General features: G+C 39.2%; 1 protein-coding gene across 4 annotated transcripts in view; it reads left to right on the top strand.

The window, feature by feature from the left end:
- The first annotated feature begins 8,116 nt into the window (after positions 1-8,116).
- The window catches only part of ncor2 (nuclear receptor corepressor 2), a 91,622-nt gene continuing 73,957 nt past the window's right edge, over positions 8,117-25,781 (top strand). For all 4 annotated transcript variants that reach the window (XM_080894457.1, XM_080894456.1, XM_080894455.1 and 1 more), the window contains exon 1: positions 8,117-8,350. The gene's annotated coding sequence lies outside the window, so the exon portion shown is untranslated. The remainder of the gene's footprint in view (positions 8,351-25,781) is intronic.

Below are 25,781 nucleotides of genomic sequence, written 5' to 3'. Positions count from 1 at the left end.
TCCACTGCCTTTATTTTATTTTTTTCCTCTTGTAGTCACCCACAGCAGACTTTTGCATAGTTTTACAGGAATTTACACACAGCCAAAGCGAGACCTATATCATCAAATCCCTAAATCTATTAAATCCCTTTTCATTCACCAGAAGATGACAAAAGGCGTTTCGGCAGAAAGACACTTGAGGGTCTTTGCTAAAGGACAAAAATTCAGATCATGGGGAAAAAGGAATACTCGAAGTGGATGCTCGGGGAGCGACGTAGATGCTTACAGAGCAGCAGCTATTCTCAGAGGACCCGGTATTCCTGCATCAACGCTTTCCACGATGCAAGGCTTGGTTCAATGCTCGTTTGATGGACTATTTTCCCTCCTTCCTAAGCAGGGCTGTGTACATTTTGACCTTGATGTCAGCACAACCAAACAGAAGCTGCTGAATAGGATATCACCCTCTTCCTCAAGGACGCATATAGCAACATCCTCCTTTGTGTGTGTGTGTATTCATCTATTCTGTGCACATTGTTCTTTGCAAAGTACTGCTCAGATGTTTGGTTTGGTTTGGTTTTATTCTTATATCATATGTGAGCATGTTTGTCTTTTTTTAAATACATACAACAGCACAGGACATGGACATGTCACGTTGGAAGGGGGATAAATGGTGGTGGTGGTGGGGGGTAGTAAGATTTAAGTGAAATCAAATGACATAAGAATGCAGTATCAAGAACAACAATAATCATTATCCTGATATATATGTTTATCTACACATATATACCCACAAATATAAAAATGCAAAGCTGCAAACATACCGATATATATAATAGATTTACATACATACATATGTGCCGGCTTATATACACATCTGTTTACACACGGATACAGATGCATGTGTTTGGATATGCATATCGATACTGAACTTCAAGTTGTGAATGTCAGACAGAAAGCGCTTCTGTGAGTTAATGAGACATGTGAATGCTCAAAAGCGTTATAGAGCATTACATTAATATGCAGCAGTTAAGCTTTTTTGCTTTAGCTTTTTTGACCCAAACCGATTTTTTTTTTTTTAACCAAAATGTCATAAATCTCACTGAAGAGAAATATTACAAACTTTTATGGTTCTTTAAATCCATAGTGCCACCATCAGGTTAAGCTTTCCATTTCCACTTTAGTTTATGACCATATATATGTAATATGTATGCTTTGGGGTTTTTGCTAATTAGCACATATTAGCATACTAACACACAAGATGGCAAACATGACTCCATAACATTAACAGGAGTTTTGTTTGCCAGTATTAACATTTAGTTTAAAGCAGCATTGTGCATTAGCATAACCTCTCAGTGACACTAGTGTGGTTATAGACTGATAATAGTGCTGCATGCATTTGTTTCCACTGTACTATTAAAAAAGTGAACTGCCACCTAACCATGCAGTTCCTCACTGCTAAATACAGAACAGTTTTTATATATTTTCATATGTTGAGCATTAGTTAACGCAGTGTTGTTGTTTTCTTTCCAATTTCACCACTCAAAGTTCCTCTTAGAGCTGGTGAAGCTACAAAATAAAACTTCGCTAAAACATTGTACACTACCTACCCTGAATGACAAACAAGCTAATGTAACAGAAGGGCTAAAGGCTGGCAGGTACTAAAACCTGAGGGGAAACAAAAAGAGTAAGTACTGAGTATTACCTTTTTTCTACATTAGCTCTGTGAATGCTACTGTTGCTAATATTACTGGTGTAAATAGTAGACTGTTTGCTGAGACATTAACAGCGATATTAAGTTACAGACTGAGGTTAACATACTCTGCATCAAAGCTGTGTTTACTGTTTGCTTGCACAGCTAGCTTCTGAGAACACCTCACAGATGCTTGATTTTCAATCAGTTTGAAAGCAAAAAAAAACATTCAGTTTTCAGCATGTCTGACAGTCCAGTAAGATCTGAGGGTTGAGGAATTAGAGGCGAATATGTCTTTATCTCTTTTGCTTTGTTTGCAGACAAGCCAAAAGTAAAAAATTAAAAATTAAAAGAAGAAAAGAAACAAAGATGCAGGGAGGCACGTTATAGGCACCTACAGATGGGAGTGGAAGTGTTAAATCTGTGTAGCTGTGTGGAGCAGCTAACTCAGTCTTCCACTGGCCTGTCAGGGCCTGAGTCCTGCTGCATTTCCCAGAGGAGCTACATCTGCATGTCTGGAGACGGTGTGTGTGTGTGTGTGTTAAAAGAAATGCCCCCTAAGGCTCACTGTATATTACAACACAGAGGTCGTAGAGTAATACGACAGATAAAAGTGTTCAGGGGTGAAATTCAGTCAGCTTCATTCTCTGAAAAGTTAGAGTTGCTTTCCCACTGCAAATACCTCATGCCGACGGGACGCGACCCTGGAGAAGTTCTCTTAGGGCAATTGTGAATTCTTGACTTGACACAAGGAGTGAAGTCCTCAATTTTGTGATCAAAGTCCAACGTTTACTTAGCTGACACTGGAGCAGCTGAGAGAGAGCGAAAGAGAGAGAGAGAGAGAGAGAGAGAGAGAGGGGAAAAAAGGGGGACTTCACAAGGATTTCATTCTGTGTCTCTGTGGTTTGAGTGTCGAGCTTCCTCCTTTTCAGCCACACTGCTAAAAAGCTACTCCCTCAGGACGACTTACTCAGCCTGCACAGACACTGCCACTATCTTGTGATCTCCCTACAAAAAGCACATGAAAGATATACAGACACGCACACAGACACACACACTCACATGCACAGAGTGAGGGATGTGTGTCAGAGATTACTTCAGTCACAGTATCTACTATTGCACTCTATTCTTATCTCTCCGCTGTTATCAACTCCCTCTAGACCGTAAGCACTGTTAACATTTCACCTCATTTCTAGTGTAAAACACTTCCAAGCCTTATTATCGTTGTCACGCAGCGTGTTTTAATTCCAAAAACCCTCTGTTAGACTAAAGAACTGTTTGCTGTGGCTTCACATTTTCAGTCCAACCTTTTGGGATCACTTTCAAAATCCCAGCACTGTTTATGGTACAGCACGATCTCGGGCATGAATGAACCTGTACTCTTCCAGTTTATCACCGGCATTGCTTATGAATTAGGTGAACCTTATCAATCATTTACGAGCCTCTCTGTGCTGTCATTTTCTTAGATCATAGCTCCCAGCGTCGTCTCGCTCAAAGAGTGTACGTTTGCACCTCACCGTCGACATGCAAGAAAAGATCCAAGCTGCTCCGTGTGACCATGTGGGAAATGCCAAAAGACTCCATTTCCAGCATGCATACAATCATGAGTTGGAGCAATGTGCTGAATAGTATTCTGTGCTGTATATTGAGCACCACCACTACCACCCGCACAGCTCACTGAAGTAACCCATCCCCCAGCTGAGACATTTATGTGACTACATTACAGCAACGTCCCATCCCCCCACTAAGTGAGCTTTTCTGAGCAGGTCCCTGGGGTGGGTGTCAGTGTGGAAAGCAGACCTTTTTCCCTGTCCATGGGATGTTATTGATGAGGTAAGGTAATGGATCCCCCTGCTGTGCTCACAGGGCCACTGAAGATAAATCAGACAGTGGGTAAGACCCAACCAGCCATTCCACCTATCTCCACACTGAACTGCCATTTCATTAGCTTTATTTATGGGGGTTTTGCACTCTTCTGAAGCCCTCCCCTCTCTGTCCTCCCACTGAAAATGCTGCTATTTCTCTTCGTCCTTTAGTGCTATGGCAACCTATATACACCCCCACCCCATTCTTCCTCTTCTTCTTTTTTTTTTTTCCATCGAAATGGTAGTATTCGACCTCCCACACATTTTTCCTGGAACTAGTGCTAGCCTCAGTCTAGTTTATGTAAAAGTCAGCCTACAGCCTGTTATCTCACAGTGGACAAAGGGCTGGAATGGAAAGTGAAGGACATCCTGGGCTTTTTACATTAGATCCAAGTCTATAGAGCTCAGCATTTCCTGCAGAGCTGTATTTGAGTTGGCTGATCAGCAGCAATTCACCTTTGGGCTTACAGCTCTCCATGTAACAACAACAACAACAACAAAAAGCAGCCACTTGAGTAAGAAAAGAAATTCGTTTTTGGACCTTGCTGGAAAGGACTAGTTGAACTCATATCATCATCACAGATCAAATGTAATATTATGTTTTTTTTTCTTTCAGAAAATGTGTCCAAAATTGGAAAGCAGGCACAATTCACTGCTCGAGCTGAACAAGCTCACTTCTACGCCCATGCCAGCAGAATATGACACTGATTCTTTGTAGCTTTTTCATCACTATTGCTTCTTAACTGCCAAGATTTATATCACAACTTTGATAGCACGCTTAGGAAAGTCCACAGCATCAGGAGCCGATTGCATCTGTACAAAGCATCAGTGTTATCGTTGTACGTCCTATCTGTTGATTGTAATGCATCCAATCAGAGGGCAGCTATCTATGCTGACTGATTTTTCTGACGAGCTTTACAAATGCCAAACCTCCATCCATATGCAAATGTATATTATATGCTAAACCATGTGTCTATCTACCTATGTACTGAAAGTGGTAAATGCAGTGAATCATCACACATCCTCCTCACATCAGTTTTCCATTGAAAATTTTTTTTTTTTTTTTAACTTCCTTTCATGGTGAACACTGATCTCATGACAGTCCTGCTGGAACATGTCCATACAAGGTCCACTTTAGTGTACTCCACATGAATCCATGCAACCTGACAGATGGTTGACTGAGCTAAGCTCCTGCAATTTTTGACTCGAGCCCAGTTCCATCGGTTGACTTGGACATTGGACAAGTGTGAATATGCCTGTCACGCCCACACCAGCCAGAGGAAATTCAAGCATGATTTGTCACATGAAAGCAGAGTGTGCATCATATAGATGTGTTTATACATCTATCTATCTATCTATCTATCTATCTATCTATCTATCTATCTATCTATCTATCTATCTATCTATCTATCTATCTATCTATCTATCTATCTATCTATCTATCTATCTATCTATCTATCTATCCAGCACTCTCTGTCTCTGTCTCTCTCTCTCTCTCTCTCTTTCTATATATATATATATATATATAGAGAGAGAGAGAGCTGGTTATTTCAGTCAGGGGTTGAAATCACATTTCTGCCTTGCACAGATTTAAACTTGTACTCCAAACCAATATCTGTGATTTTGTTTTTTTAAAGCTGCTAAATTACATGGATGCATGATGTAACAAAGACACAGAGCACTATCCGACTTTGTATTACATGTGAGCGAGGCTGGAAAGATTCATATTATGTCTCAGCAGTGAGATTTAGTCTACACATGATCTTGATAAAAGGCAGGAAAAGAAAAAAAAAGAGAGAGAGAAAAAAGCGTTTGCTGGCTGTCGGCCAGGTGTGGACAGACTCAGGAAGTTAAGCCGGAATTCCAACAATGCAGGCAGTCGTTAGAGTCTTCAGCGAAGGTGCTGCCATTTCTGCTCTCAGTGCTGTCTTTGTTGTGGCGGCGAGGAGGCAGTTAGGTGAAATGCTGTGGCTGTGAATGCATTTCAGCCCTCGCTCTGAATTGCAAAAACCACGAGTGACGTGTGAATGATACAAAGCAAACAGTGGCATCAAAATCAGGCTCTTCTCTCGCGCCTGCGTCCAGGGGGGAAAGATAATTTTCCCAGGCTGTTTGACTCGAGCCCAGTCGTGACAATAATAAATGCCGGCAGTGACAGGATGAATTATGCCTCAGCTAAAAATGTACATCACAGCAATAGGAAGAAGCTGGCATGTAATTACACCGGAGATATAAATAGCGACGCATGCCTCAAAGTATCCATCACCTTCATCTAGAAATCACATTAGAAATGGTACACTCGATTTCAATTAGAGATGTTTTTTTGTATTTTTTTTTATTTCTATTTATTAGAACAGACACATTTCCTGGATTAACTGTATTTGAATCCAATTAGTTTAAGCCTAAGTGAACATTCCTTAAATACTACCCATGAATGCACTAAAAAAATAAAAATGCCAGAGTCTAATAATGTGTTTCTAATCGGCCACGGGTGTTTGAAGGATGGGACCATGCGGCATGAGAGTATTTGAATTTGTAATCAAAGCTGATCATTCAGAAAGGGGAGCTCCATTAATCTGGCAGACTCCGGGTGGCGGCCCATCTTTTAAGAAGTGCTGTTTTGATGAGGATTTTCCCTCCAGCCTCCTCTCACCTCTAAAAGGCTTTCTATGCTGCTGCTGTTTTCACCTTGTGTGTCTCTGTGTGCCTGCGATGCAAAATGTGCTTCTGGATACACCAACTGAAGCAATCTGTGTACAAATGATGTCACCGTGACAATGTCACACAAGTGCAAGATACACAACTTTACAGGTGTGCGGTTGAGATTAAAAAGCAGGTCAGCTCATACTGTTGATGGTCTGATCTAAAAGAAAGGAGAACTGCACATTACAGTTCATTCATTTGTTATATGTGTCACTCCTTATTTGCAGAAATTTATCTGGTGATAGAAAGATGTGGGCTGAGAATTCAATGGAGTTGTGGCTGTTGTAATGTCATCACAGGATGGTGCTTAGTTGATGTTTTATTTCCTAGCCATTATGGATGTCTGCAGTGCATCTGCCAACTGATTGCCTTTAAAATCTCCAAAGTCTGCTTAGTTCATGCTCTCACCCCTGGTGGTGCCTTTCATGTGGGCTCTGGATCTACTGAAGCAATCCTTTAGTTGCACGAATAACTTGTAGAAAAGATACCCCAGAGGATCCAAAAGTGAGCTGCCGAATTTGCTTTGCATTCAGGAAAAAGTGCACCCTGTCCAGATTTATCAGTTGTGAGAATTTGGAGAGAAAGGCAAAGAGAGTGTTGTGTCCATTTGGCCTTTGTCTGGAGCTTTGTTTAACATTATGAGGAGTCTGGCTGCAGATAAAACACAGCTGTTGACATCAAAACTGGCAAGTGAGAAACATTTGCACTTTATCAACAAGCTGATAAATTGGGCATTGCAGATCTGGGAGAGATTGTTCAGACAAACGGCTGGGTCCAAAAAACCCAGCTGAAATAAACAGTTATCTCTCCTGCTCTGTGATGGCTGAACGAAGAGATGGTGGTTATACTGATGGTTAGAGGGGGTCTCCCAAACCGCAGAGCAGAAAGAAAAACACAGGGAAGAAAGAAGAAAGGAAGAAAAAAAACAATCCCAACTGACATCATAGGAAAGGCTGCTGCTTAAATTTAGGGCGAGATAAAGCCTGGCTGGAGTGTGCCAGATAGTTATATGGCAAATACAGGTTGCCAAGGACTTGTCCAAGTGGAATAACACAATAAATAATCATAAAATTAACTGAAACTTACTACCATAGACTGTAAAAACCAGGATTACGTTTCAGCAGATTTTTTTTTTTAAATGAGCCCTGCTGATTGAAAAACAACAACAACAAAAAAAACCCCACAAGGCAGCCAGACATTTTCCACAAAATCCTCTCTGTGACTCAAGTAGATGCAGCATGGGTGGTGACTTTTAGAAGCCAGTGTGAAGTAGAGAAAGCAGTTTCAGATCATTTGCAAGGTACCGGCTTCAGCAGAGTCATCAACTCAGTTCACAGCATGGCATATTGTGATCTCCTGAATACTATCCTTCAATGTTAAGTCAGTGTATTCACAGCTTGTACTTCTCCATGGGAATCAAGCAGCACAGATGTAGACTTCCTGGAGTTTTAATGCTTGGGTTGACCCCCCTTTTTTTGGAGGCTCTGGGTTCATAAAGGAGCAGGGAGGGGTGTAACTGGAGAGGGCCAGTGCGTTTGAGTCTAATGTGTACCAATAAGTCCAGGATAAGATGGAAATTCTTGTGGACTGTTTGTAGTGTGTTAGATTATGATGGAAATTTAAGCAGCTGTACCGTGTATGCTTTATACATATATATTTGTTAATCACCTAAATAGCACACCTACAAATCTATTTGGAAAATTAATCATAACATTTTATTTACCAATGAAAATGAGTCATGCCAAATTACTATAATTTTGAATATGCTGTGGGCATGGGAAATGTGCAGCGCTTTGAGTAAAGAGGAGGAGCGAGAGAGCTTATGGACCTATTGAGAAAGACAGAGGCGGTTCAGCCCTGCTATGGTCTCAGCAGCAGCAGCTCAGGGAGTAGTACTAGACCACTGTGTTGTGCAGGAACAGGCACGACGTATCCGAAAACCGCTAGCGGATTAAATGAAAACGAAAACTACTCTTTCATGTGGATTAATTCCGGGGAGAGACGTTTAGTCGAAGCGAGAAGACTTTTAAGCGAAATTGGACCGAGTGACGAGGATTGGGACGTTAGTCACAGTGCGATAACACCACCGAATGATTTCTTTTGCCCCGCCGCTAAGGTTAGTTAGCTTTCATTGCTCGCTGTGTCCATTGGTTTTGGGGGGGGGGGGGGTCTGTTCTGCTGTTGGATGACGGGGTCCGGCTATTCTTTGGAGGAGAAACAGCAGTATTGACCTTTTCGAGTCTCTATGCTGTGCTATAGTTACATGACCTATCAGACCTGTATGAAATTAAATGTTTTAGCGGTGTTCGACTAGCTGGTTACCCATCTTGCCACAGTAGTGCTAGTTGGCTGGTTATTCCCAGCTAGTTAATTATTTTATAAATCCGGAACACGTGCTACATGGCTAGGCTAGGCTAGGCTGGCTAATGGCTAACCAGGGTAGCTTCCCAAGCTAGCTGTCAGAATGACCGAGTAGCCAGCGCCAATTTTATTCAGCTGAATTAATCATACACTGGTGGTGACTCGTTACTGACGCTATTCCACACACAACACGACCAATATCCGACAATATTAGTGATTGTCAACTTTTTACTATACGGTACCAGAAAATGGGTTCAAGCTAAGTCATTTAGCCTGCTAACTTGGCTATGCACAATAGCGCCCGGTTTGCGTTTGTAAACACTGGTTGTACATGAAGTGAACGTAATGCGCTGAATCGGCTTTAGCGGGGACGAATTGGTTTGTTGTCAGATGGCTGATAAGCTATATTTGGCGTGCAGTAGTTTTGTAAGCAGCTTGATGTCAAGTCTCTAAAAACAAAAGTAAAGAGGGACTGTAGGGAGTTTGCGTTAGTGTTTGGCTTCTCAACATTGCTGCTGAGTGAGTATACTTGCTGGAGTTGGACTGGGGTTTTTGGACCTCTGTGTATTCTCCGGTAAACTGCATTCCTGTCTCTACAGTCAGTCTATGTAATGATAGTCCGTCATAAAAACATTCTAATTTTGGTGGTTCTAAGTAGTTAATCGCTATTGAGACACACCTGTTAATTCTGTAAAGACTGAAAACACTTTGGTTGGATACCTAAGGTAGTGAGTTACAAATAGTTTAAAAGACGTTTTCCTAATATTGAATGCTAGGGAGGACGTTCACCTTGATGGTGTCCTTGTTGTCTAAAGTTATTTGTTCTATAGTGTATATCTTCAACTCTTGTAACACGTACTGTAGATAAAAGCCGATTATCGGCAATCAAATAATAGGCATTTGTCTTGTGAAATTTGTGTTGCTGTGATTGTTCCCTAAGAAACACAAACTCATATTTTGTCTCATATCTTACTTTTATGTGCCTACGTTTGAAACGTGTGGGAACACACAATTGCGAACATACATAGTGGTATGGTAATGTATATTTAAAAACTTGCAAACCTTAAACTGTAACTGTCTGGATATCTGGGATTAAATGATGTATTTACTGATCTGTCCTCTCTGGTTATAAAACGGGGTTTTCCCCTGGATATAGTTTGACCAAGTTGGTAAGCCACTTTGATGCACTGTATCACGGATGACCAAAGAGTCAATGCATTTTCCTGTTTCCATTAGTACATAGATTATGCACGTCACCAATGATAAAAATAGTGATCTGTGGTAAGACCACAGGTTTGAAGCAGAGCTAAAAAAAACAACAACAAAAAAAGGAGTTGGACAACAATATGATGAGTGTGTTTGTGTAAAGCAGGCAATGCCTTATCACAAATGAATGAAATGTGTTTCACTCAAAATCAATCAGTATTAAATGCAATCCATGTATTTATTTTGCATGTGTTATAGCTATTCCAGTGCCTTATAACGCTTGTGTGATAGGTTATGCTAAACAACTGATTGCTTTAGATTACTTCCTGTCAACTGAAACATCTAACTTTATCAGCAGGAAGTTTTCCCGTTAAACATCTGGTACAGTGCACAAGTCAAATTGGGACAAATTTCCATAATATCTAAAGATAGTTGGAAGATAAATAAAGGGAAAGACCCTCTGATTCATTTCTTTTTCACTCTGATATTTATACATCAGATCCCACCCCTCCCCCAACACTAGCATGGTTTAACCACCCATTAACCACCTACTGCTCCACATTGCTAATTAGCATAAGCAACATGAGCACATGGGTAGTTAGGATATTATGATGTATGTGTGTGTGTTACTGAAGCTATTTTTATACACATGCTCTTTATAGCAACAAGGAGGGTGTTTTGTTACTGAAAATGGCTAATCAGCTGTTTCGTTTAATGCCATTTTCACCACCAACGTTGGCTAATGTACAAATAATGTTCCTGCAGTTACCAGTAATGATGAAGCAATCCCTCAGTTTCTCCGCCATAGCTTTTATGTAATCTTGTGATTGTCTCATTCATGTAGTCATCCTTGTTTGTTTGCATTTACATTCATGTATAGGATTGAAGCCCACGCTGTTGTTAAAGTAATGACAGTAATGGCTGTGGCAGCAGGTCGGGTGGGGGAAATATTGCGCCGGTACTGCGTCATGACACCGTAATATGTTATTTCGGGGGCTTCAAGCTAAGTATTATTAGAAACAAATATCATTTTCCTAAGCTTCAGCCCTCAATTTTTCTGGACAGCTGCATATTAAAATCGGTTGGACTGGACATTTAATGTCCTCTAGTACAAATTCTGTGTGATGTTTGATTGCGCAGGTTGTTTAGCTTATTTAGTACATTAATGTAAAATCACTCAATATTACAAGCAGTTATAGTACTTGTAGACACTTGGTGTGTGATCAGGCAGGCTGAAAAGCTTTTAAACCTCCTAATAATCCATAATGCACTCAAAATCAAAAATCTAATTCTGATGTGAATCCTCAAAATTGGAGTCTGTATTGCATAGTGTCAGGATTGTAAAGAGTTAAATTTGAGTGAGGCGATATCTCCCCCTTTTCCAGAAGGGTAATGGGGGCAGGAGATAATCCCGTGCTCTGCATGGAGCCTCAGGGAGACCGTTACACCGCTAGTTCAATTTCTTCTCTTATTAAGAAACACAACAGAGTTATGAAACCGGAAAGGGGAAGTTCTTGCTCATTTCATTTTATTTCATTGTGAAAGATGAATCCTTACAGTAAATTCTTGTGGGAAGACAAAGCACATTGCATCGCCATAAATCAAAGATTTCCATTAAAATTCCAAATGTCTTTCTTTCATAATAATAAATGTCACAAGTTCTTTATTTTTTATTTATGTGACCATTAGCTGCCTCTGATATAGCAGGTAATCTTCCACAAACAACAAAATATACCATATACAGGAAGAGCATGTGCAACACATCTAACTCTTGTAACTAAAATCATATTCTAGATGAGTTAAAAATGGTGTTATAGTCAGAGTAATGTGAGCATTTGCAGTACATGCATAGTAAAAGACTGCCTCAAATTTGATTACATTTTTTTTCTTTTTTTGCATTTGTTACATTTGAACTGTCAGATCAGTCTTGAATACACTCCAGACACATACATGGGCAGCTGGACACCTGATAACAAACTAATGTTCTGTTATACTACTTTGAAGTCAACTTGTTCATGCGTAGATATTGCAATGTACTGTAAATTTTCTATAGATTTTGCATGATTACCCCCCTAAATAAACAAACAAAAAACATGAACATCCACATGGATCTTTGCAATCAAATTCTAAACCTGAGTTGATCCTAGTGGACTTGTGGATGTAGAAAGTATATAATGAATGCTTGAGACTTGGGTGTAGTGCCTAAGCATGTTTTTAATTTGGGGAAATAAATATTAAATATTTGCCAAAACACCTCAACTGGGTGTTTTGGCAAATAGGCAACACCATGGTGGAGATGGTGAACCCAAGTGAAGCTATGCAAAATACCTTTTTGTAACTCAAATCATGACGCGTGTTTAAAAGATTTACAGCCCTAACCACGTTTCATTACAAGGCTTTGCCTTTTCCTATGCTATCATCATAAATAAGAATGTTTTTAATGGCTTGCTGGTTAAATATATGCTACACTGGCTCACTGTTCCTTCTCATGGTACATATTTGAATTACAGGAAAGTACGGCCTGGTTATAGTCCAATTTTAGTTGATATTTCTTCAGCACAGTGCACACAAGTTTTGAACTGAAGTCATAGCGGTTGTTTCTTCACATTCTGATAGTGGATTTAGCACAGCAGGCATATTAGGCAAAACAACGTCTGTCTATATACATCCTAACTGCTAGCTTTATATGCTGTATGTCTTCAGACTTGACCAATCCTTGTAAAAATGAAGAAATGTACAGATATGTATTCATGGACATGTATGAATGTATGTAGGTAGGCAAATGTAATTTTTTCTTGATTCGGACTCAGTTGAGTGTCCTTAGTGCTCTATAAGGATTTTATTTGGATTTTAGAAATGGTATTTGTGGTATGGGAACAACACTTGCCTTGTACTTGCTTTTTGTTGGCCAGTGTCAAACCATGCATATACATTCTTAATCAGATGTTAACAGCTTACTAGATCTGGTGACATTTGTCCACATGCAATCCAACTCATCTGTCTGCTTGGTGTGTCAGGGCTGTAAGCCACTGTTTTATATCAGCTAAAGCCTTGATTCAAATCTCTACCCGAATCTTGGCTATACAGGCCAGTTGGATGGGGAATTAAATCACAAGTTCACATGGTTTCTTACCCTCATAATGCAGCAAATCCAAGCAGATGTGACTTTTCCAACACTTAGCACTTGACACAGCAAATTAAATGTTTATTTACTCTAACTGCTGCACAAACAGAGTGATTATAGGGAAACGACACAAGTTTAGTACATGGTGCACTTCATGAACCCTCAAGTTTACATGTGGAAACCTAAGAGAGAAATATGAGGCAGTCTCTGTAAAACTGCCTCACAGGCTCTTTCCCTCCTCCAACCCAGTTTCCTTCTCACTGGATGAGTAAGTGCAGCTGTCTAGCATTTCTTGCTCACTAGTGGACTGCACCTGGTAGGTTTTGTGTGTGGAGAATGTTATGCATGACTCAGTGTGATAGAATATTATGATCAAGCACAGCTGGTCTGTTGCTCTGCTTCAGATTACAATCTAAGTGCTATTGAACTGGACAATGGTACCACCCCAGCTCTAGTGGCTACATGGGGGGGCCGAAGTTAGGCAGCTGTGCTATTTTTTTTTTTATTTTTTTATTTTTTGTGATTGCAAATGGAAAAACTTGTTGTGATGTGTTGTTCAAAGAAAATGTCTCTGATATTGGTTATCCTGCAGCTTCAGATTTCTGCCCTAATCATCTAAGTAATCTAATTTTAACATTTAGGCAGTTATAGAGAGGAGGAGGTTGGGCATGTTCTGTCTGCTGGCCTAGGGATTGAAAGGGTATGGAGGTCAGACCGATTCTGTGTCCATCACCTTGCAAAGTTTAAAAACGGGAGATCTATTCTTCAATCAGGAATTTGTGTTGCTTGAGAAGTAACCTGTAAAATTCCTCATATGTATAAACATTGAAAACTGATTGCCTATCTTGTTATAGTAGACATTTATTTATTTTTTTTACACTCTTTAGGGTGTTCATGTTGACCTTTATTGTAAAGTAGTCTATCAGGGTTTTAAACAATACCTTATTTTTTGGCTGTTTGGCTTTTGTGTGTTTGTGTTACATACAAAGTACTTCCAGAATAATTTTGTGGTATATAGGCTGTAGATGATGTTGACAGTTGATATGGCGCTCTATCACTGCGTTAATGCACTACCTGTTCCTGTCAATTACAAAAACTGTATAAACAGCAGTCTAAACTGCTACTATTGTTTGTATTCATGTTGTGGCAGTATGCATTTCTAGTGGGGTTTTTTGGTATGTGGAAGAACACGTTTTATAAGCCCATGCTTTATCGTAAAACACTTGAATCTTAGGTTAGTAACAAGAATTTTTTTTTTTTTTTTTTTTTTTTGAGCACCAAACTTCACTTCCTTTTGTTACAATGATCTATTACAGGAATCGTTGTATCTTTTCCTTTTTAGGTTAGCTTGCTCCTTTTTATTAAATGTCATGAGTTTCTCTTTTAGTCGGTGACTTTGAAGATTAGACATGACTGCGTTTTAAATACGAGAGAATATGATCAAATGTTTAATGTTGAGCTACTTAATTTACTCTTTTTTTGTTTCATCGATACAATTATGAAGATAATTAAATGGTCAGAAAAGATACTTAGCACTTCTTATTGTGTTGTAAAACACCATCTCAAAACCTCTTGTGATACACCTGTGTTTGGATGCTGTTATTAGAAGGTAGTCATTTATTATTCATAAGGTGTTCTGTTTTGATTTCCCTAGCTATGAAATATTCTTGCTATTAAAACCAGTCACCCATATTTAAACGCTATAAAAGAGAGCCAGACAGCGGATTAGCAAAGATTAGAAATGGCTCTGTGGTAAGTGATTCACTTGACTCTCTTACGCAACACAGATGACAGCATGGTAAAGGGCATTACTCTTGTTTGTGTGTAGGCTACCAGTGTGGGTAGTGTTGCATTTGCCTCTCTGATTAGCCCAAGTTTTCTACTAAGAGTGTGTTACAGCGTTGTTATTTGTTTTTGTTTTTTTTCCCCCCATTAAAGGATGTTAGTTAGCCAAGCTGAGAGTTGGTGAACACATATCAGCTGTATTCCACTGTAGAAGTGAGAGGTATGAAAGTGTAATTACTGATTGCGTGTGCTTGTGTGAGAGGACTGAACTCCTGTCTTGACATGTACCTTGGATCCATGACAGTGCAGTTTGGAACAAATTAGTCCTTTTGAATGTGCCTGTACATCAAGCTGTTGATATGACATCTGGTCTTTGCTTTGTAATGTTTGGATTTATTCCCTGCTTAAATGGTTCCCTGACTGTAATTAATTCAAGCTTGTGTGTCATATTTGGGAGCGGTGTATTGTTTGTGCCATCTGTGTCAATACTGGAGGCATGTATGGACTTTAGTATTTGGCAATACATGCACGATGTCAGTGTACATGCATAGACACCTTGTCATGCACAACTGGAAGTTCTATGAAGCTGCTATCATGAGGGGCAAAAAGGCACTCGGGTTGCATGCTGCCATACTGAAGAACATTTCAAAGTTCTTGAATAATTAAGCAGCAGTGCAGGGGACGTAGGTCAGCTCAGCAGACAAGTGCACTCCTCAGTTTTATTTCCTGCTGCTTAGAATTGAGAGCTGAATGTCAGGTGGACTTTAAAGAGCCAATGGAGAATAAAGGGAGATTCATAAGTTAAAGCTTCATGTTATCATGTCCCACACAGCTGGGAAATAACTTTGTGTGTCAGTAACAGATAAATGATATTTTGTACTCTAACAGTAATGGCCGTACAACAATTTCTGCATAAAATGTAAACTGTTACATGAACAATTCCTTATCTTTACTTTGTGAACTTTACCAGACAAGTTATGAAGGCGGAGTTGGAGTATTGTTGTGCATTTTTTGACATTTCTGACCTGAATGAATAAGGTTTATCTAGACAACTTGAATTTATATTATTTAGTTCAGATTTTTGGATTTGCCTCACTTGTAGTGCATTTGCATAACTGTTAATTTTACAAGTATGCTCAAAGAATAAATGAACAATATAATTTAGCACTGTGATAGAGAACTTGAGTTGTTTCCAGTGGTTTTACTTACCTACTTACCATTGAATATCCTCGATAGGCCAGTTTTGGCTGATAAAATCCAGAATGCATGTGATAATACAACAGTCGGAAGCGAAAGAAAGTACCTTTATATCTCGGACATAATGCAAACACTTAGCAGAAGATGTAATCATTTAGCTTTGTCAATATACAAACTAAAACATGGCTTTACATAGCTTCCAGGTAGGAAACATCAAGCCAAATTTGAAGTGCCTTTGGCCTATTTTCTATCTGAATGCCACCAGATGGTGATAGCTGTGGTTGCAAAAAGACGTGTGTTTCTATGGAAGTATACGAGGAAAAGCTTTCGTATTTGACTTAGTAAACGATTTCCTGCTGAGTTTATGGTCTCAGTCTCTCATTTGGGGTCGTATTAAAAATTGGGTTTATCTTGTAAATCTTGGTCACACCGTTTTGAAGAGTAGAATTATTTGTGGTTTACTTATTGGGTCGTGACTTCTGCTTCACAAGCCGTCAACCAGCCAGCAAGTGGTTTCACAATCAAACCCTCCCCTGCCTGTCACATCTGAATTTTGAAACCAAGATGGCGACAGCAGAAATGCCAATCTTGAGGGTTCAAAACTAGACTTTAGCTTGGTTAGTGAGCTTCACTTTTAAAGACAAAAAAGCTGCTAATTAGTGCTACAAGACTATTAAAATGCTACACATGCAGGGCAGCAGTCCAGTGCAGTAGCTTGAATTGTCAGAGGAGAGGGACAGACATTGGTTTTCGTGGCCTTTCCTAGCACACCTGTCAGTCAAAGAAGCCATACAGATATCCAACTACCATGTATTTAGTTGCTTTACAAGGGGAGAAATAGTCATAGAGATCCAAGTTGCTTTTATTTATATATATATATATATATATATATATATATATATATATATATATATATATATATATATATATATATATATATATATATCTATATCTCACACACTTTCATTTTCATTTGTTTTGTATGTAGGCGTATTCCCGTAAACTCATTCTTAGGCACTTATTAAGATTTTTGTTGATTCTTCATAATGGAGTTACCAGAGAAATTACGTAAATTTTGCTTCCCTGGCGTCAGCATGTGTGAGTGAGCAGGAGGGGAGTATCTTTTAGATCCTCAAGAGTGTTTTGGTTGAGTGGCTTTGCTTGCATGATTACAGGGAGTCATAGTTGGCAGTGTGTGAAGGCCTGTGTTCTACACTGGGCAGCAGGGAGGGGGCAGGGCGAGCCTTATGTAATTTCACACAATGTCGCTGAAGCGGCCAGTAGCGAGGGAACAGGCAGGAAATCCAATAATGGCTCTACTGTACACCATAGACACAGCTGGATGACCACATCTGGAGGTTCAGGACAGCCAATCGCTGGTTCTGTTAGTCTCTCACCACCTCCTGGCTAGTCCTTTCCTGTCAGATTAGTCCATTTTAAAGTCTGTGTTGAAATGGTGACAATGATGCGTGTAGTCTATTGCAAAATACAAATGCATTTTTTCTTCTTCTTCTTCACATTCTTTTTACCTTATGTCTGATACAGCTATCCTAGTGGATTATTCTGAGTAGTTATATATTTTTCTTTTGGTTGTTTACTGTGGGTATAACAGTAGGTGAATCATAGTGGTTTTTTTTGTTGTTTTTTTTTTAAAACTACACCTTTATACTAATAGCTTCAGCATACCAGTCTCATAGAGGTTTCCCTTAAAGGTGTGTAGCAGAGCATCTCCCAAAGCTAAACTACTAACATGGTTTCAAACCTAAGTTTTACCTTTGGAAAAGGGGTACGTACTTTCAAACAGCTCTCAGGGATGACTTCCCTGATGGTTCTCTGTAGCAAACCTAGCAAATCTAGTGCTTCACTTAGCTTTTGGGCTAGGGTCCAACCCTAAATTGGCAGCAATACTGAACCCTAATACCCACCAAATCTAAATGTTTTAAGATTTATGAGAGTTCTGTAATTGGCTTTTCTTATGAGAACACAGTACTGGCACTACAGCCTGAAATAGACATCTAAGCAGCATTAATGTTAATAAGTGTAAAATATATGTGATGCATATGCAACAAATTAGGTGACCTACGTTTGACACATTTCTTTTCAGTGCACAGAATATCAAGGCTTTTAAGAATCGTATTGCATTGTATGGCAAGCATTATTTTTCTACTTTTCTTGTCAAACTAAATGGCACAGTAGGTTTGTGTTTTAAAGGACCTTATTTGGGTAGCATTACATTGGTTATTTTACCTAATAAGAGTCATATCAGTGAAGCTTCCTGTGCTGTTTATACTTGAATACTTCCACTTTCATTTTCAGTCACGGCATCTGAAATAGCTTTGTTGTTATTTTTTTTTTCTTTTTTTACTCATGTCTCATGGCTGCAGGTGTCTTTGTTTCTAATCATGCTGCTGTTAGTGTGATAGGCAGTGCTGTTCCGTCAGATTTAAAATGAAAGGTCTGACAGGCTGTGGTTAAGGGTCATTGTACCTCTTTCTATCAGGCAAATTACAGCTGTGTCAAAGTTGACTGTGGGTGTTCACACTTTTTGCACAATGTCTTCAGTTGCTGACTGTGTGTTGTGACCGCAGATTTCCTTTGTGAAAGTCAAGCAGGGGTAGGCTGCAGTGTTTGGGTAACTAGGGTAACTGCTTTCCTATGTGGCAGCTAGCAGTGTTATCATTAGGAAAGCTTCTAGCATCCTTGCACCTATTGCCAGATTAAGATCGAGTACATTCAAAAATAAAATGCAGATTCCGGCCTGATTTTCAGACATTTGAATGTTGACATCTTTGTATGTTATCTCTAGATTAACCAAATTTGCCACAGTGTGCGAAGTATACTTCACCTCTTAGCCTTTTTGTTCACAGCGCTTTTTAAAATAGACACAGAAAGCCAACATTAGTGTAAGTTTAACCTTATTTCAAGCTGAAAACTCTGAGCAGTCTTTCTGTTTTGATGACATAGGAGGGCTTCACATACGTGGTGGTCTGGGTGTTAGTGATAGATGGATATATCTTCATATCCCCATATTCATTACTAGTCCAAACATATTGAGATATGCCAATTCTGATGCACATTTCAAAGCCTAAATGCTGAACACACAAGAAATCTGTTTTTGACAATTTAAGCCACACTGGTGACTGCTTTGACGTGGTGTCTAATAGTTTGGAGCAGTAGTTAAGTAAATGTAAAATTCCTAATAAAAACCTAGCAGTTATTAATAAGTTTGGGTGAGTCCACTGTTGCGGAAAAGAGGGAATATTTTTCACAGGCGCGCTGTTCCTCGTGCTGCCTAAGAATAATTGAAAGCCTACTGATGTAGTACTTGTCACCTTATGAAAGCAACACCAGTGATTGTCTAACTAATGAGAACCGCACCAGCCTGAGTCTCCAGCTCTCATATTTAATTAATGCATTAGCACACCAGGCAAATACCCTCTTCATTGGCCAGATGCCGCTGATCATCGCATATCACACGGGTTGTCTGTTGGCACAAATCGTGCCTGTGTTCTTTTTAAAAAAAAATTTTTTATGGCTGTCTTAGATTAAACATGTACTTACAATAAGGTATTTCTTGCATCATGACCTCTTTACAGCATTGATTTTTATGTCGTCATCCTACTTTTTAATGGCAGCAGTCTACCTTGTCGTCATTGTTTTGATATTTCAGCCTGGCACTAGAAATGCTGGTGCACTTTGGTTTGGATCTTTTAAGTGTTTTTGTTCTGAGATTAACTGAAAGGTATTTACAATCACCTTCTCTCTTTTTCTTTTCATTTTACTTTTTGTAGTACGTCTTCTTCTTGGCGTTTCTGTTCATGACACGGGCCGATCAGAATGAATTATTTAAACAGTGAAACAAGGCAAAGTCATGTCTGGGAAACATCAGTGTCAAGAGAAACCTTTTTTTGTCTTTAAATATAAAACGAAGTTGGTGAGCTCACTTGGAAATAGTGTAATGATTTCCACTGTATCATCTTAGGATGGGCATTGACCTTCTTTATGTCTTTTGACCTTAAAAGATCTATTTGGGCCTAATTGTTAGGCTTCAGTGGATTAATTGCAAGGGCTCTGTTTCTGTGTTAAATTTCTGTGGATGGGGAATGAGGAAAAATGTTGGAGTAGAGCTGCATGAATGTGCAAGACTATGCTAAAGTTTCTCCAGATTTAGCTATAAGACTGCAGGTCCCCCCTGCCAAAAAAAATTAAAATAAAAAATAAGAGCACCAGAGTTGAAAAATATGAAATCATGTTATGACTACCACAAGATGTTAAGGGTGTCCAGTGACATTAACCAGACCTGTCTCAGATCACCTGATATGTCTGGGCAGTTCGTACATCTGAAATGTATTTTGCCAATAACCATTTGGTGCTATATAAAGACACAGGAAGTGCAAAGATGTGTGAACAGACTGGTTTTTCTCCTCTCACTGGATCAGCTGCAGACTGGTAAAGACCGAAAAAATACATGGACACACTCAGGTTAAAGTCCCGTTGAAACACAAGCTTACACCACTTGTAAATGTTAATACAGGAGTTTACCAAGACTGTAGGAGAGTGTGCTTTCAGTACCTGTAAGAAATCTTCTGCCATGTAGATAAAATGGTTTTGAAGCGTCTAATCAGGACGTCAGGGAAGCACAAGGTTGTTTTTGTTTTTTTGTTTTTTTTAGGTTAATGTGTAAGAGAATCTACTGTGTAATGGTAATCGAATTGGTTTAAAATTAACAAAAATGACAGTACAGCATCTAATTTGGATTCACAGAATTTTCAGAAGATGTAACATTTTTGTGATTTATTTAGTTATCGGAACGATAGAAGACATCTATCGGGATATGAGATTTTGGTCATATCGCACAGCCCTAGTGGCCACATTTTTCCTGTCACTTAGATGAATGCTGCTTTCACTCGCATCTCTTTAAAATACAGGAAGGTCCCAGAGAGGCACTCTCTGGGTGTCTGAGCCGGGTAGTGAGTATAACAGCCTCACCTACTTGTTGTTTACAAGTGGCAGCCAATCACAAGAAAGTTGGCATAAAGGAAGGGGTAAGGGAGCTAAAATGGCCTGTTTGAGATGGTGGATGAACTGAGGGGATACACTAAGACCCAGTTTAGGATAAACACAGATTACCTTGAACTGTAAATCATGCAAAGCTACTTCAGTTCAGAATAAACATATGGAGCTGGTAGTGAGCTTACTAGGTCTCTGCTAAGGATACAATTACAGCGCTGTATCTTTACATGGCAAATAGTTGTTTGCTTCTATTTTAGTATTCACAATCATGTATATAAAAAAATCCTTTAATTTTCTCAGGAATGAGGACAATCAATTGTGCTCAAGCTACAAAGTCTGAGCACACCGAGATTTGAATAACTGTTTATATCAGTAGAATGAAACTGTTGTTTGAAGTCTGCCTTCTGCTCCACTTGAAGACTGCAAGCCGTCTGTGTGCTCTGTGCTAGTATTTCCAAAGCCATTCCTAAAATGGAGAGGGAGGGTGGGGTGTGTGGGGGTAAGAGGATGAAATATTGGCTTGCACTGCTGAAGGTTGAGGCCCACTCTACTATGTGGAAAAGAAGAGAGTAAAAAGAGAGTGGGGAAGGAAGGCACGCTAGAGCGAGAGAGTGAGGTGACTGAGTTCATTTGCAGCATTGGAAGCAAGCCAACGACTTGCCTGTGGGTGTCTGTAGCAGTGCCAGTGCATGTGTTTAGCCCGTCGCCTGGAAGGCCCCTTTCGCTTCAGAGTGGATGTCAAAGATCACTCATTGTGTTGGTTCTCTCATCTTGATTGAGGTTTTTTGTTCTCTGCCGATCTTAGGGCTGCTCAATTAATCGAATTTTAATCACGATTACGATCTGGGCTTTCAACGATCATTAAAAATGACTGAGCCGATTATTAGCCCCTCCCTCATTTATCCGCGACACCTTAAAGGCTGTCTGTGAAAATATTGTCGGGCATAAACCAGTCCGTGGCGCAAAAAAGGGTGGAGACCGCTGATTAAGAGGACCCGAGGGAAGCTCGGAAAGCTAAGCAGAAGTTATTTGGAGAGTGACTGCCGTTGGTTGAAAAGAGAGTTAAAAAAAAAAAAAAAAAAACTTCAGTGGTGTTGCACACTATTTTATATTATTTTTTAAAAGTTATTGTTAACCCTTTAAAGCCGGTCAGAGCAGCACGCTCCGTTTTGCGTAACTATTGTTAAATCCCTGTAGAACCTGAACCGTGTAAGCTAGCGCAATAATTTGTTTTGCATATGAAACCGGAGGAGTTGTACTTACATCTTATGCCATCAGCTTGTCCTAGGTCACGGTTTCGTTCCACATATAGCTTTGCAAAAATTGCATAAAAAGCGCTTGCAGGAACAAAAACATAATATTCCAGAAACATGCTTTGCCGTTCCTATCAGCTGTTCGTAACACTTCCCACAGTAAAATGATGCACATGCTGTTTTCTTTGCAAATTTGCATCATAGGATTGTTTTTTGTTTTTCCTGCAGTATATAAAAATTGCTGTATCTCCAAAATAAAACTATGAAGACACTCAAAATTTCCTGTGGTGGGAAACTATTTTTTTTTGCAACTTTATTGTATTTAAAGTTTTGAGGGATAAACCTCTTAAATTTCTCCAAGTAGAAATATATGTAAACAAAACAAAAGCGATTTTCAATTTTTTTTGTAGTTTATTGCACTTTTTTGCAATTTATGTAATTACTATGGACTTAATGCATACATATTATTAAAATATGGGCTATAACAGTTGTATTGATGTATAGCAACTTGAAATGCTCCCACAAATGGCACTACAACATGTAAAAAAAATAATAATATAAGCTCTGGTGGACTTGGTTCTATGGTAGGTCTTAAAGGGTTAAATAAATATCGTCAAATAATCGTGATCTCAATTTCAGTGAAAATAATCGTGATTATCATTTTTGCCATAATCGAGCAGCCCTAGCCGATCTTGATACGGCCTGCAGACTTGTTTTCTCACTTCTCAGGGGAATCTCTCTGAACACGACAGTCATCAAAGAGAGGTTTCTGCGTGGGTAGGCTCATCTCACCCCGTTTAAGTCTTTCTGGCCTCTTTTTTTTGACCTTTTATTTTGAATAGTACACATTATGTCAATACAGTAATAGTGTCTTAAATTATTTAAGGGTTTCTGCTAAAGGACTTTCCCTCTGTGGTCTGTTTACTCAAGTCTGTCTGACCAAACAATGAGTGTGCACTAGTTTTGTGAAAATATTTGAAGCCACAGTTTAGACTGCGAGACACAAAGGCACAGTCTCTAGTTGGTGTGAGACTCTGAGCAGTGTTTTCCCATCTTGTGGCCTCTATGAGCCTATGTTTACAGAGCTCCTCTGTTTCTTACAGTCAGAGCCATGTTCAGCCTTTCGTAATAGAGCCCTTTGCGTAACTGAAATCAAGTGACACTTTGTATTTGTGACAGTTGAACAGGAAGGAAGGGTAGATAGTGCCCCTCTTTGTGCTGGGGAAAAAAGACTCAAAATCATAGTCAGACAATGGAGACTGGCACAATAGTACTCTGCCCAAAGTAGTGCTGTGATTTGGTCTCTGGTTCATTGTGCTATAAAAAGTTCTACTTTATTACCAGTTGCAAAGATTATTACTCAGCCTGTCCCAGCTGAGAGACTTGAAAGGAGCTCACTATGAGGAACTATAGCCAGTAGTTGCGGTTTGTCATGTGACGTCATGGCCACAATACTCAAGAGTTGTTCGCCATATTGAATGTGATACAACCACCGGCTGCTAGGGAACAACATGTATTCCCTGACTGGCTGGCAGCGGTTACTGAAGGCTTCTGGCTGTTGCTGGATTAAATCTATTGCTGCACCAAGTGATTCATTTGGTTGCTTGCAGATTGCAGTGATTGACTGTAGTTTTTAATGTTTGTCTGCCATTACTTGCTAACCTGCCAGCTTTTCTGGAGCAGCCCAGCACAATATCGTTGCCACTTTCCGTAAAATAGTGAACATTAATTTTTCGTTGTAGAGCCAAACAGCATATTAGTTTTCCTTATTATCTATTCTTTAATAATTTAAATCTAAAATTAGACTAATCTCAGTGTAGGCAAAGTGCTTCTTTCTATTACTCAAATTAATATTCCAGCACTAAAGAAATTAAGTACTGCTGCTCAGTTAACAGCCAGTAGCAGTAGTTAAGGCTCGATCTGTTAATGCAGTATTGGAAATGGAGGGTTCCACATAGGATATAGGGCATGTCTTTCATATGTGTGTCATCAATAAAATTGGGAAGTAACCAAATGAAACAAGATAATGTGTTTGTAGTTTCTGTTCTAATAGTCATTAATTTATCAAATCACTAAACATTGTTGCATATTAAAGTATGAATACATAGTTGGTATTGCTTATTTCATATGTTTAATAACTACTTATGTTTGTTGTTAAGTGTTTTTGCATAGCGTTTTTTAGACTAAAGTAAGAAACTACTCTGTGTCCTATCTTGTCGTCGAGCAGTGAAATGCATTTGGACTTGTTTTGAGCGTTTGGCTCAGTGACAGTGGCTTTCCCATTCAGTTTACAAAATTGCAGTGCACTTAAAGCACTTTGCTATCTTGTCAAGATTTCGATCAGTGCCCCTGTTGAGTGCCCATATTTCACCATGCCTCTTGTTGTGCGCCACACACAGCACTGAAACATGAGCTATGAGAGGGAGGCGTCATTAGCCAAAGCCCTGCAGAAATGGCAGGAGGCCTAATTTCTCTGCTGGCAGAAGTCACAGGGACACATGTCGCAGGCACTAGTCCATCCACTACTACTACTACTAGCAAAGCAGGCTTGTAAGTGTGCCTGAGAATGACGGTGAACATCATGTGGAGAGTGAAATCTCACAAATAAGACTATAAGTGTATCCATCCATCCATCCCACTGAGAAACAAATTTTTTTTTATATATATATATATATATATATATATATATATATATATATATATATATATATATATATATATATATATATATATATATATTTTTTTTTTTTATTTTTCTTTAATTTTTATATTGCAAATATGTTTTCCAACATCTGCTATAATTTGCATGGTCGCTGTAATGAGGACAGGGCAGTTATTCCCTCTTTTTTATGGGGTTTTAAACCCAATTACAGGGTTGCGGCCAGTGCATTGCAAGTACTGCATGCTGCCACCATTTCTGAGCATTTGCATTGCAGTTAGCATGTCATTAGATGATTCTTTTTTTCCTTTACCTTGCAAAGTAATTTTAACTTATTCTTCTGTATGTCTGTCCTTGTGATTAACACCTGTTACCTTTAAGTAACAAATTCTCTTCACTTCCTTCCTTGTTGCAGGAGGTGCCTGAGGTCCACATATATGTTCATAATGATAACATATATAATATATTAATAATTAAAGTTGTCTCAGGCCTATGTGACAGACCTACCTATACCTCATTCTGTAGGTAGCACTCAGGGCTGTTTTTACTTGTATGTCCATTTTTTTTTTTAATTTTTTTTAATTTTTTTTTTATTTTTTTGGGTCCATATATGCCATACTCCTTGTGGATGTGACCACTCTGGTTTACATAATGTCATCTGCAGTTAAAATCTAGTGGCCTGACTCCTGAGACCTACATCTCTATCTGGAAATGAGTTATTTATGTTGGTCCTAAAACCCCATCGCGCTTGGAGTATTTTTACTGGCTGGTTGCTTGTCTTGGCCGGTGTTGTCTGCAAGTCCTCCGTGTGTGGACAGTGGGCCATTCAGTAGGCTGTGAATGAGAGGTTGGGTCTAGCAGGTGCAAGGATTCTCACTTCTTTACTAAGGGTGGAGCAGCTGTGGTAGGGATGTGATGACATTCTAAGATCTCTAGTTTTTTTTGGATG

Source organism: Rhamphochromis sp. 'chilingali', assembly GCF_963969265.1.
Source record: "Rhamphochromis sp. 'chilingali' genome assembly, chromosome: 10".
Taxonomy (NCBI): Eukaryota; Metazoa; Chordata; class Actinopteri; order Cichliformes; family Cichlidae; genus Rhamphochromis; species Rhamphochromis sp. 'chilingali'.
The sequence above is the reverse complement of the archived record's forward strand: the minus strand, read 5'-3'. Positions and strand labels throughout refer to the sequence as shown.